Source organism: Symphalangus syndactylus, chromosome 6 (genome assembly GCF_028878055.3).
Source record: "Symphalangus syndactylus isolate Jambi chromosome 6, NHGRI_mSymSyn1-v2.1_pri, whole genome shotgun sequence".
Classification (NCBI taxonomy): domain Eukaryota; kingdom Metazoa; phylum Chordata; class Mammalia; order Primates; family Hylobatidae; genus Symphalangus; species Symphalangus syndactylus.
In genome coordinates this window covers 53,438,340-53,450,710 of record NC_072428.2, presented here as the reverse complement: position 1 = coordinate 53,450,710, position 12,371 = coordinate 53,438,340, and the positions used below count along the sequence as shown (strand labels likewise).

At 39.1% G+C, this 12,371-nt stretch overlaps 1 protein-coding gene across 3 annotated transcripts in view; it reads left to right on the top strand.

Moving 5' to 3' along the window:
- Positions 1 to 12,371, top strand: part of FCHSD2 (FCH and double SH3 domains 2) — a 342,640-nt gene that overhangs the window by 229,837 nt on the left and 100,432 nt on the right. The window lies entirely within an intron of this gene.

Here is a 12,371-nt window from a genome sequence, read left to right as displayed (position 1 = left end):
GCACTTTGGGAGGCCGAGGCGGGCAGATCACGAGGTTGGGAGATGGAAACATCTAAAGAGATCAGACCTTGCCTTTCCATTAATGGTCCCATATGTCCATGACATGTTTATTAACTCTTCCCTAAAATGTCCATGTAAGGAATACTCAAATTGGCCAGCATCAGAAATACTGTTTCCTGAACTAACACTAAGGCTTTATATTTCTTCATGCTAAATGTTTTCTGTCAGTTCAATACTTTGATGTCAAAAATGCACACAAAAGAGACCATTTAAATAACATGGCCAAAAGATGAATATAGGAAAACTCTCAGACTAAACTGAAATGCCAAGAATTTTTTTGTTTGCAGCAGTCCTATTTACTGTCTAATCTATACGTTTTTCTTTTTTTTTTATTTTATTATTATACTTTAGGTTTTAGGGTACATGTGCACAATGTGCAGGTTTGCTACATATGTATCCATGTGCCATGTTGGTTTGCTGCACCCATTAACTCGTCATTTAGCATTAGGTATATCTCCTAATGCTGTCCCTCCCCCCTCCCCCCACCCCACAGCAGTCCCTGGAGTGTAATGTTCCCCTTCCTGTGTCCATGAGTTCTCATTGTTCAATTCCCACCTATGAGTGAGAACATGCGGTGTTTGGTTCTTTGTCCTTGCGATAGTGTACTGAGAATGATGGTTTCCAGTTTCATCCATGTCCCTACAAAGGACATGAACTCATCCTTTTTTATGGCTGCATAGTATTCCATGGTCTATATGTGCCACATTTTCTTAATCCAGTCTATCGTTGTTGGACATTTGGGTTGGTTCCAAGTCTTTGCTATTGTGAATAGTGCCGCAATAAACATACATGTGCATGTGTCTTTATAGCAGCATGATTTATAGTCTTTTGGGTATATACCCAGTAATGGGATGGCTGGGTCAAATGGTATTTCTAGTTCGAGATCCCTGAGGAATCGCCACACTGACTTCCACAATGGTTGCACTAGTTTACAGTCCCACCAACAGTGTAAAAGTGTTCCTATTTCTCCACATCCTCTCCAGCACCTGTTGTTTCCTGACTTTTTAATGATGGCCTTTCTAACTGGTGTGAGATGGTATCTCATTGTGGTTTTGATTTGCATTTCTCTGATGGCTAGTGATGATGAGCATTTTTTCACCTGTTTTTTGGCTGCATAAATGTCTTCTTTTGAGAAGTGTCTGTTCATGTCCTTCGCCCACTTTTTGATGGGGTTGTTTGTTTTTTTCTTGTAAATGTGTTTGAGTTCATTGTAGATTCTGGATATTAGCCCTTTGTCAGATGAGTAGGTTGCAAAAATTTTCTCCCATTCTGTAGGTTGCCTGTTCACTCTAATGGTAGTTTCTTTTGCTGTGCAGAAGCTCTTTAGTTTAATTAGATCCCATTTGTCAATTTTGGCTTTTGTTGCCATTGCTTTTGGTGTTTTAGACATGAAGTCCTTGCCCACGCCTATGTCCTGAATGGTATTGCCTAGGTTTTCTTCTAGGGTTTTTATGGTTTTAGGTCTAACATGTAAGTCTTTAATCCATCTTGAATTAATTTTTGTATAAGGTGTAAGGAAGGGATCCAGTTTCATCTTTCTACATATGACTAGCCAGTTTTCCAGCACCATTTATTAAATACGGAATCCTTTCCCCATTTCTTGTTTTTGTCAGGTTTGTCAAAGATCAGATAGTTGTAGATATGTGGCATTATTTTTGAGGACTCTGTTCTGTTCCATTGATTGTTTTTCTGATTTAGATACCTAAATATCTAAACTTCTGTTTCAGTTTCCCCAAAAGCCTTAAGAGTTCCTTCATCAAGCCTTTGGTCCTCTAGCTCTGTCTTCCTCCAGCTATGCAACTGTGTTCATATTCTGTTCCTCATCAGAACCACAGCTAAGGAAGAACTCCTCTTTGCTATTGGATGGTAGGGTTAATGAGCAGAAATCTGCTATTTAAATGTTTAATTTTTAACAAGATTATGAAGCGTATAAAGAAACAGGAGTATATAGCCCATACACAGGAATAAAAGGAGGCAAGAGAAACTGTCTCCAAGGAAGTCCGTACATTGGACTTACTAGACAAAGATTTAAAATCACCTATTTTTAATATATTTCAAAGAGCTAAAGGAAACCATGTCTGAAGAACTGAAGGGAAGTATGAGAATGATATCTTGCCAAATAAAGAATATCATCAAAGAGATACAAATTATAAAAAGGAATCAAATAGAAATTCTGGAGTTAAAAATACAATAACTGAAATAAAGATATACTAGAAGTGTTCAGCAGCAAAGTTAAGTTGGCAGAAAGGAGAATCTGAATTTAAAGGTCAGTCGATTGAGATTCTTTTTTAAAAATTTTTATTTCTTTTCTAAATTAGAGATGGAGTTTGCTATGTTGACCAGGCCAGTCTCCAACTCCTGGCCTCAAGCAAGCCTCCCATCTTGGCCTTCCAAAGTGCTGGGATTACAGGCATGAGCCATGGCGCCTGGTCGAGATTCTTGAGTTTGATAAAATCACACTGATAATTCCCAGGCAATCATGCCAAAATATATAGTAAAAGAAACAAGGGAATTAAAATGGTACATAGAAAATATTGATTTAACAGACCTCTTAAGGAGATACTATTTTTTAATTATTTTATAGATAAGGTAACAGACTTAGAGCACTTCTACTGCTCAAGTACATAATAGAGTCAGACTCAGAAGCCAAGTCTGTCACCAAAATTCCTTACTATAGTCTTACAAGGGAGATAGATGAAATTCTCTGGTAGAACATAGAAATGGTTAAGCCCTATTATTTTAATAACCACCATTTACACATACCATGCTCTTATGATTCTGTCAGATAAGGAATGGAAAGCTCAATAATGGTCAGTGTCTTCCCAGAGTGATGATTGCTAGTAAGTGGTAGAACTGGCGTTTGAATGAAAGTATATATGGTTCAAGGTTGCCCATGCTGTTTTGAGATGGCAATCTAAATATTATGTGGTTTTAGCACACTCACAACTGGGTGAGCATAAGTAGTACAGCAGACCTTTTTCAGGCATCTGACTTATCTTGCATGCTAGTAGTAATGCAAGAGGATAACACAAACTTTATAGAAAAACAGCATTGAAATTTTCCTTTCCTGGTTTTGTAATTTACTGACATAAACTTCCTTATTTGTTTCCTCTTTCACAGAACATGAAGTAACCTGAAGTAACTCAGTGCTTTTAAATAAAACAACCACATAAAAAATTAGGTGATATGTTTCTGATTTTACTTTATATCAACTGACAAATTCAACTACATATTAAGATATTTACAGTAATGTAAATACAGCCCAGTACTTGTTTTGATTTCTTGTAAAAAGCTACTTTCTCTTTGTAACCTGATTAGGTATATAGCTTGGTCTTCTGAAAAAGATAAACAAAAGCAAGGAGGCAGTCTGTTTTCTTCCAATATCAGCAAAGAAAGACTGTAGAATTTTATGATTTAATTTTAAGACAACTCACATTTATCATCATCTTGATATTTATATCCTTGACTTTTACCAAAGTCTATTTTAGAAATGCCCATTGCTCTCAGAAAAGAAGAGTTTGTTTTTCTAGGCTGCATTAAGGAAACTCAAGAGATTTCAGCATAACTTTATTGCTAAAGAATCTGTGCCCTTCCTGGATCTAAATAAGGAGGGGACTGTTTTAAAGTTCTTACTTTAGGGGAAATTACATCAAATGCTTAGGAAAATGACCCATTTTCCCTCTTAATTCATCATAATCTTCTTCAAGCAAGTTCTAGGACATTTACACTTTGCTGTAAAATAAATGTTCAGTGGAGCATTCCAGATTTCTAAGTTTCTGAATTTGTCCTTAGAATATTCCTTTTTTTTCTTCACTATTTTGAGTATTTAACATTATGAGTTTGGGAGTTTAGGTTCCAAACTCAACTGATTTTAGAGATCAAGTAGATAAAATGAATAAAGAGGGCAGAGGTAATGTGTAAGGGAATGTGTGGCCTAATAGCTACTGGAAAGAACGTGGCTGCTTAAAGGCATTCAAATTCAATTGTTTAAAAATATTGCGGGGTCATTAAAACATATTGCTGGTCATAGGTTCCATGGTTTCTCAATTTCTCAATTATTACAGAATTATTCCCTTAGAAATTTGTGTCAAATAGTCAAAAAGTTTGGCTATTTTTTTAAAGTACATTTGGATAAATTACCTACCAAGTTTTTGCATATTGGAGACCACCAAGGAGTTCATACTGCCAGATTAACTCACATTTATATAAATCTTGAAAGAATGCTTATCCTGCCATTTCTGAGCATATATAAGTGAATTCTATCATTGATTAAGAAATTTATGGCCAAGCACAGCAGCTCATGCCTGTGATCTCAGTACTTTGGGAGGCCGAGGCAAGTGGATTACCTGAGGTCAGGAGTTTGCCAGCCTGGCCAACATAGTGAAACCTTGTCTCTACTTTAAAAAATACGAAAATTAGCCGGGGATGGTGGTATGCACCTGTAATCCCAGCTACTTGGAAGGCTGAGCCAGAAGAATCTCTTGAACCCAGGAGGTGGAGGTTGCAGTGAGCCGAGATAATGCCTCTGCACACCAGCCTGGGCAACAGAGTAAGACTCCGTCTCAAAAAAAAAAAAAAAAAAAAGAGCGTGGCTCTTCATACAGGTCTCTTTGAATTGAAGTTTGTGCATATTTGTTCACTTAAACAAGTATAAAGAACATTCTTGTGCTTTGCTCATTTAAATGTAAAATGCTAGACAAGATACAGATGCGTCTTCATCATACATGCCCTTCTCAAACTTATGATACTTGCATGATTTGTTGTAAGCTTTAAATAGCTCTTCTTTTCTTTTTTTTTTTAGACAGTGTCTTACTCTGTTGCCCAGGCTGGAGTGCAGTGGCGCGATCATGGCTCACTGCAGCCTCAACCTCCCGGGCTCAGGCAGCCCTCCTACCTCAACCTCCTGAATAGCTGGGACTACAGCCACATACCACCACACCTGGCTAATTTTTGTATTCTTTGTAGAGATGGAGTCTTGTTGTGTTGCCCAAGTTAGTCTTGAACTCCTGGGCTCAAGTAATACGCCCACCTAAGCCTCCAAAAGTGTTGGAATTACAGGCATGAGCCACTGTACTCAGCACTAAATAGTTTTTACTTTACTTTAAATTTGTAAGAAATGTATGCAGCTTTTGGATTATATTTGCAATTCAGCTTTGACATAAAAATTTTCTACTTTAAGCTTTGAGATCTGTTTAATTGAAGAGAACCAGGAATAGTAAGGCAAGCAATTGTATTATTATTACTTGCAATTTATTGTCCATGTGAGTCAACTATGCAACCAAAAGACACAATTTGGATATGGCTAATATAAGTTGGGTATCATTTATTATTCTTTAGTAAAAAGTCTTTTGATTGCAAATAACAATGACCCAACTCAAAGTAGCTTAGGCAAAACAGAGGAATTTGTTGGCTAAGGTAACCAAATCACAGAAAGGATGAGATGGTGCTTGCTCAAGAACTACCCAGTTCAAGGACACTGTCCCTGTCCTCTGCCCACCATTCCCATCTTCACTTTGCCAAATTTCTCATCACTGCTTATCTCTGTGAGTTGATTTAATTCTTTCCTACTACAGATAGGCACTATCTGCTTGGTAGGAAGAATAACCATTTGGTGGGAAGGATAGGCCATTTTTGGACTAATCTTTCAGCCTCTATCCCAGGGATGACCTAATTTAGGTCAAGGGACCACTTCCACCCAGTAATTAGGGGCAGAGGACAGTGGTTTGAGGTTCTGTCTTGCATATCTGCCTACCCTGCAAGTTTACCCCTGAGATCAGGACAGCAGGATCTGTTGCTAGAAGGAAGAAGAAGGCATGCAAGGTTATATATATTTTATGTCTTGGAATTCCACGTAAAAAGATGCCACTACTGAAAATATTTGAAAATTACTGAATTAGGGTTTTGTGAAATCAATTACTCCTTTAACTTGTATACAATTTTATAAATGTTATGTAACATCATTAGATTTCTTCACTTCCAGGTTTCTGCCACAGGCAGGCAAGTAAATAGTGGCATCACACACTGAGGAACCCAAAAGAAAAGCAGATGGAAAAGAGAATGATTCAGTCTAAGAGGCAGTTTGATGCACAGGTTTGAAAGTCAGGGGAGGGAAGTAGTGTCTGGTCAAAATATGTCAGTCTGATAAAAATTTAAAAAACAACAATGAAACAATAGCATTGACCCAGAATTCTATTGCAAGATCTTGTGAAGAATATACGCATAGCCGTCTGATCTTGTCTGTTTGTCTGTGCAATTCTATTTGACAGATGTTTGTTGGATACTGTTATGCAAGATGTAAGAAGAGTTTTTTGTTTTTTTGAGACGGGGTCTTGCTCTGTCACCCAGACTAGAATGCAGTGGTGCGATCTCTTTTCACTGCAATCTCCACCTCCCGGGTCCAAGCAATTCTCCTAACTCAACCTCCCGAGTAGCTGAGATTACAGATGCCTGCCACTGTGCCCGGCTAATTTTTGTATTTTTAGTAGAGATGGGGTTTCACCATCTTGACCAGGCTGGTCTTGAACTCCTGACCTCATGATCCACCTGCCTCGGCCTCCCAAAGTGCTAGGATTACAGGCGTGAGCCACCATGCCCGGCCAGAAGAGTTTTTAAAAATTAGAAATTATTTTTTAAATTTTTATTTTATTTTTAAAAAAATTTAAGGCTGGGCATGGTGCCTCACACCTGTAGTCCCAGCACTTTAGGAGGCTGAGGTAGATGGATCACTTGAGGTCAGGAGCTCGAGACCAGCCTGACCAACATGGTGAAACCTCATCTCTACTTAAAAAAAAAAAAAAAAAAACCCACAAAAATTAGTTGTGCATGGTGGTGCAAACCTGTAATCCCAGCTATTCAGAAGGCTGAGCCAGGAGAATCACTTGAACCTGGGAGGCAGAGATTGCAGTGAGCCTGATCACACCACTACACTCCAGCCTAGGTGACAGAGCCAGACTCCGTTTCAAAAAAAAAAAAAAAAAAAATTTAATTATTGTGGATATATAGTAGGTGTATATATATATATTTGTGAGGCACATGAGATGTTTTGATACAGGCATGCAGTGTAAAATAAGCACATTATGGGGAGTGGAGTATCCATCCCCTCAAGCATTTGTCATTTGAGTTACAAACAATACAGTTACGCTCTTAAGATATTTTAAAATGTACAATTATTATTGACTATAGTCACCCTATTGTGCTATCAAATAGTAGGTCTTCTTCTATTTTTTTGTACCCATTAGCCATCCCTACCTCCTCCTCAACCCCTACTACCCTTTAAAAATTAAAAAATCGTGTCAGTCTGAATAATTACATTTTGTTTTGTTTTGTTTTTGAGACAGAGTCTCGCTCTGTCACCCAGGCTGGAGTGCAGTGGCACGATCTTGGCTTACTGTAACCTCCCTGCCAAGTTCTAGCAATTCTCATGCCGCAGCCTCCCAGATAATTGGGACTACGGATGGGCACCACCACGCCCAGCTAATTTTTGTATTTTTGGTAGAGACGGGGTTTCACCTTGTTGGTGAGGCTGGTCACAAACTCTTGTCCTCAGGTGATCCGCCTGATCCCAAAGTGCTGGGATTATAGGTGTGAGCCACCACACCCAGCCAATTACGTTGTTGAAGTCAAAGAAAATAGAGAGATGAATCTCTAAATTAAAAATGTTTTATTTGGAAAACAAGAATTGCATTTTGGGACATGCACACAGATTGGGTGATCTTCAGTATGTACAAAGAACAAAGAGAAGGTTGGCACTAGTAAAGTTTTGAGGACCTGGCAAGCTCTGATTGGTGACAGCAGTGGGTAGTTAGTCTTAGAGTCACAGCAGATTGTTTCGGCAGCTATTAGATAATACTGGTTTCAGGTTACCACAGGCAGTTTCAGCAGTGGGCTTGCAGAGAATTACATTCATGGAGCAACATTATATGCCCTAAGTGCTTTTTCCTCCTGGCCCCTCAATTGATTTAGTTGGATATGACAAGAATGACCCAATTTTTATAATCAACTTTCACAACATATTATTTTTTTCATCATAATAAAGGTGACCCAATTAAGATAAATGCCTCATTCTCTACTTCACTCTCAAAATGTTTGGTGCTTTCCCTCTTACACAACTAGAGTCTGCTTTTATAGCTCAGACCCTTCTCAGTTTGATTCATTTCAATAATCATTTATTAGAGGCCTTCTCTGCTAAGGATAGGATAAAGGGGGTCCGGGCGCGATGGCTCATGCCTGTAATCCCAGCACTTTGGGAGGCCGAGGAGGATGGATCACCAGGTCAGAAGTTCGAGACCAGCCTGATCAACATGGTGAAACCCCGTCTCTACTGAAAATACAAAAATTAGCCGGACGTGGTGGCATGTGCCTGTAATCCCAGCTACTCGGGAGGCTGAGGCAGGAGAATTGCCTGAACCCAGGAGGCTGAGGTTGCAGTGAGTGGAGATCATGCCACTGCACTCCAGCCTGGGCGACAGAGCAAGACTGTCTCAAAAAAAAAAATAAATAAATAAAGATAAAGGGAAGAAAGTGCTGCCTGTTCTCAAGGAATTAAGGGTCTTTTGGGAAAATCTGACATGTATATAAATTGTTTCAATATAGTGTTTTAAATACTATGATGGGGAGTTTGTAAAAAGTGTTTTCAAGCTCTTTAGTTCTATTTTTTGGGACGATTTTTTATTCTGATCATTGGCTTTTTAATCAAAGTCCACATAAATATTTATGCAATCTGGCTTCTAATCACAAACCGTGTTGAGACAGTACTACCCAGAATTGCTTTGAACTTCATTTCTAGATGCCATCATTGGTTCAGACAATTGCAGTGTAAGGCAGGGGGCTGGAACAAATCATAGGGTTATCATCCACTTCCTGTGCTTTGAATTCCAACTGTTTCTTAATTTTTGTGTCTCCTGCATTAACTATGCACACTAGCAATAATCCACCCAGGCCAGAAGGCCTCCAGCTATCTTACCCACCAGAAAATGAGTTCATGTGCAGGTTAATGAGTATCACAGACTTGCAGAGGTGGTAATTAAAATACAGGGAATTCTGGGTGTTGGATAGTTGAAAAAGATATTTTAAGATTAATCTCCATTGAAAGTGGCTTCTGATCACTTGGGCTTCCTCTCACCTACTTTTAAGATTCAGTCCATGATTTGCAATAATACCCATACTCATAGAAGAATATTGTGAAAACGCTAAGGAAGAGCTAGTTTAGTCAGTTCTGTAAAGCACTTGGAACTCGATAAGCCGTTAGTAAATGTCAGTTGCCTGTGTTAACCATCATTATTATTATCATTTAAGTATTTAAGTGGAAGAGAAGGGGGGAAGGACATTCTAGGCCAAGAGAATAACTTAATTGGGAACATGTAAGTGAATGTCATTTTCCAAAATGACTCAGTATAGTTGGGATGTAGAGTATAATGCAGACAACAGTGTTGAGAGATGGTGCTAATGAGAGGGAGTTATGTTGGGACCAGATTGTAAAGAATCTTCAATGCCTGCTACAGAATATCTACTTTGCAAAATATACAGTGGGAGCCACTGAAAAAAATTTTGTGGAATTTTTTTTCCCTAATACGATACTCAGGTATTCTTTATGCTTTTTTATGAAAAATTTCCAACATACACTGAAGGAAAAAAAAAGGCAGTATAATGACCCCCACGTACTCATTATCCAGCTTTTGTTTTTTTTTCTGCTTTTTATTATTATTATTATAATACTTTAAGTTTTAGGGTACATGTGCACAATGTGCAGGTTTGTTACATATGTATCCATGTGCCATGTTGGTGTGCTGCACCCATTAACTCGTCATTTAGCATTAGGTATATCTCCTAATGCTGTCCCTCCCCCCTCCCCCCACCCCACAACAGTCCCTGGAGTGTGATGTTCCCCTTCCTGTGTCCATGTGTTCTCATTGTTCAATTCCCACCTATGAGTGAGAACATGTGGTGTTTGGTTTTTTGTCCTTGCGATAGCTTGCTGAGAATGATGGTTTCCAGTTTCATCCATGTCCCTACAAAGGACATGAACTCATCATTTTTTATGGCTGCATAGTATTCCATGGTGTATATGTGCCACATTTTCTTAATCCAGTCTATCGTTGTTGGACATTTGGGTTGGTTCCAAGTCTTTGCTATTGTGAATAGTGCCGCAATAAACATATGTGGGCGTGTGTCTTTATAGCAGCATGATTTATAATCCTTTGGGTATATACCCAGTAATGGGATGGCTGGGTCAAATGGTATTTCTAGCTCTAGATCCCTAAGGAATCACCACACTGACTTCCACAATGGTTGAACTAGTTTACAGTCCCACCAACAGTGTAAAAGTGTTCCTATTTCTCCACATCCTCTCCAGCACCTGTTGTTTCCTGACTTTTTTTTTTTTTTTTTTTTTTTGAGACAGAGTCTCGCTCTGTCACCCAGGCTGGAGTGCAGTGGCACGATCTCGGCTCACTGCAAGCTCCGCCTCCTGGGTTCACGCCATTCTCCTGCCTCAGCCTCTCCGAGTAGTTGGGACTACAGGCGCCCGCCACCACGCCCGGCTAATTTTTTTGTATTTTTAGTAGAGACGGGGTTTCACCGTGGTCTCGATCTCCTGACCTCGTGATCCGCCCGCCTCGGCCTCCCAAAGTGCTGGGATTACAAGCGTGAGCCACCGCGCCCGGCCTCTGACTTTTTAATGATGGCCATTCTAACTGGTGTGAGATGGTATCTCATTGTGGTTTTGATTTGCATTTCTCTGATGGCCAGTGATGATGAGCATTTTTTCACCTGTTTTTTGGCTGCATAAATGTCTTCTTTTGAGAAGTGTCTGTTCATGTCCTTCGCCCACTTTTTGATGGAGTTGTTTGTTTTTTTCTTGTAAATGTGTTTGAGTTCATTGTAGATTCTGGATATTAGCCCTTTGTCATATGAGTAGGTTGCAAAAATTTTCTCCCATTTTGTAGGTTGCCTGTTCACTCTGATGGTAGTTTCTTTTGCTGTGCAGAAGCTCTTTAGTTTAATTAGATCCCATTTGTCAATTTTGGCTTTTGTTACCATTGCTTTTAGTGTTTTAGACATGAAGTCCTTGCCCACGCCTATGTCCTGAATGGTATTGCCTAGGTTTTCTTCTAGGGTTTTTATGGTTTTAGGTCTAACATGTAAGTCTTTAATCCATGTTGAATTAATTTTTGTATAAGGTGTAAGGAAGGGATCCAGTTTCATCTTTCTACATATGGCCAGCCAGTTTTCCCAGCACCATTTATTAAATAGGGAATCCTTTCCCCATTTCTTGTTTTTGTCAGGTTTGCCAAAGATCAGATAGTTGTAGATATGCGGCATCATTTCTGAGGGCTCTGTTCTGTTCCATTGATCTATGTCTCTGTTGTGGTACCAGTACCAGGCTGTTGTGGTTACTGTAGCCTTGTAGTATAGTTTGAAGTCAGGTAGCGTGATGCCTCCAGCTTTGTTCTTTTGGCTTAGGATTGACTTGGCGATGCAGGCTCTTTTTTGGTTCCATATGAACTTTAAAGTAGTTTTTTCCAATTCTGGGAAGAAAGTCATTGGTAGCTTGATGGGGATGGCATTGAATCTATAAATTACCTTGGGCAGTATGGACATTTTCACGATATTGATTCTTCCAACCCATGAGCATGGAATGTTCTTCCATTTGTTTGTACCCTCTCTTATTTCATTGAGCAGTGGTTTATAGTTCTCCTTGAAGAGGTCCTTCACATCCCTTGTAAGTTGGATTCCTAGGTATTTTATTCTCTTTGAAGCAATTGTGAATGGGAGTTCACTCATGATTTGGCTCTCTGTCTGTGATTGGTGTACAAGAATGCTTGTGATTTTTGTACATTGATTTTGTATCCTGAGACTTTGCTGAAGTTGCTAATCAGCTTAAGGAGATTTTGGGCTGAGGCAATGGGGTTTTCTAGATATACAATCATGTCATCTGCAAACAGGGACAATTTGACTTCCTCTTTTCCTAATTGAATACTCTTTATTTCCTTCTCCTGCCTGATTGCTCTGGCCAGAACTTCCAGCACTATGTTGAATAGGAGTGGTGAGAGAGGGCATCCCTGTCTTGTGCCAGTTTTCAAAGGGAATGCTTCCAGTTGTTGCCCATTCAGTATGATATTGGCCGTGGGTTTGTCATAGATAGCTCTTATTATTTTGAGATACGTCCCATCAATACCTAATTTATTGAGAATTTTTAGCATGAAGGGTTGTTGAATTTTGTCAAAGGCCTTTTCTGCATCTATTGAGATAATCATGTGGTTTTTGTCTTTGGTTCTGTTTATATGCTGGATTACATTTATTGATTTGCATAT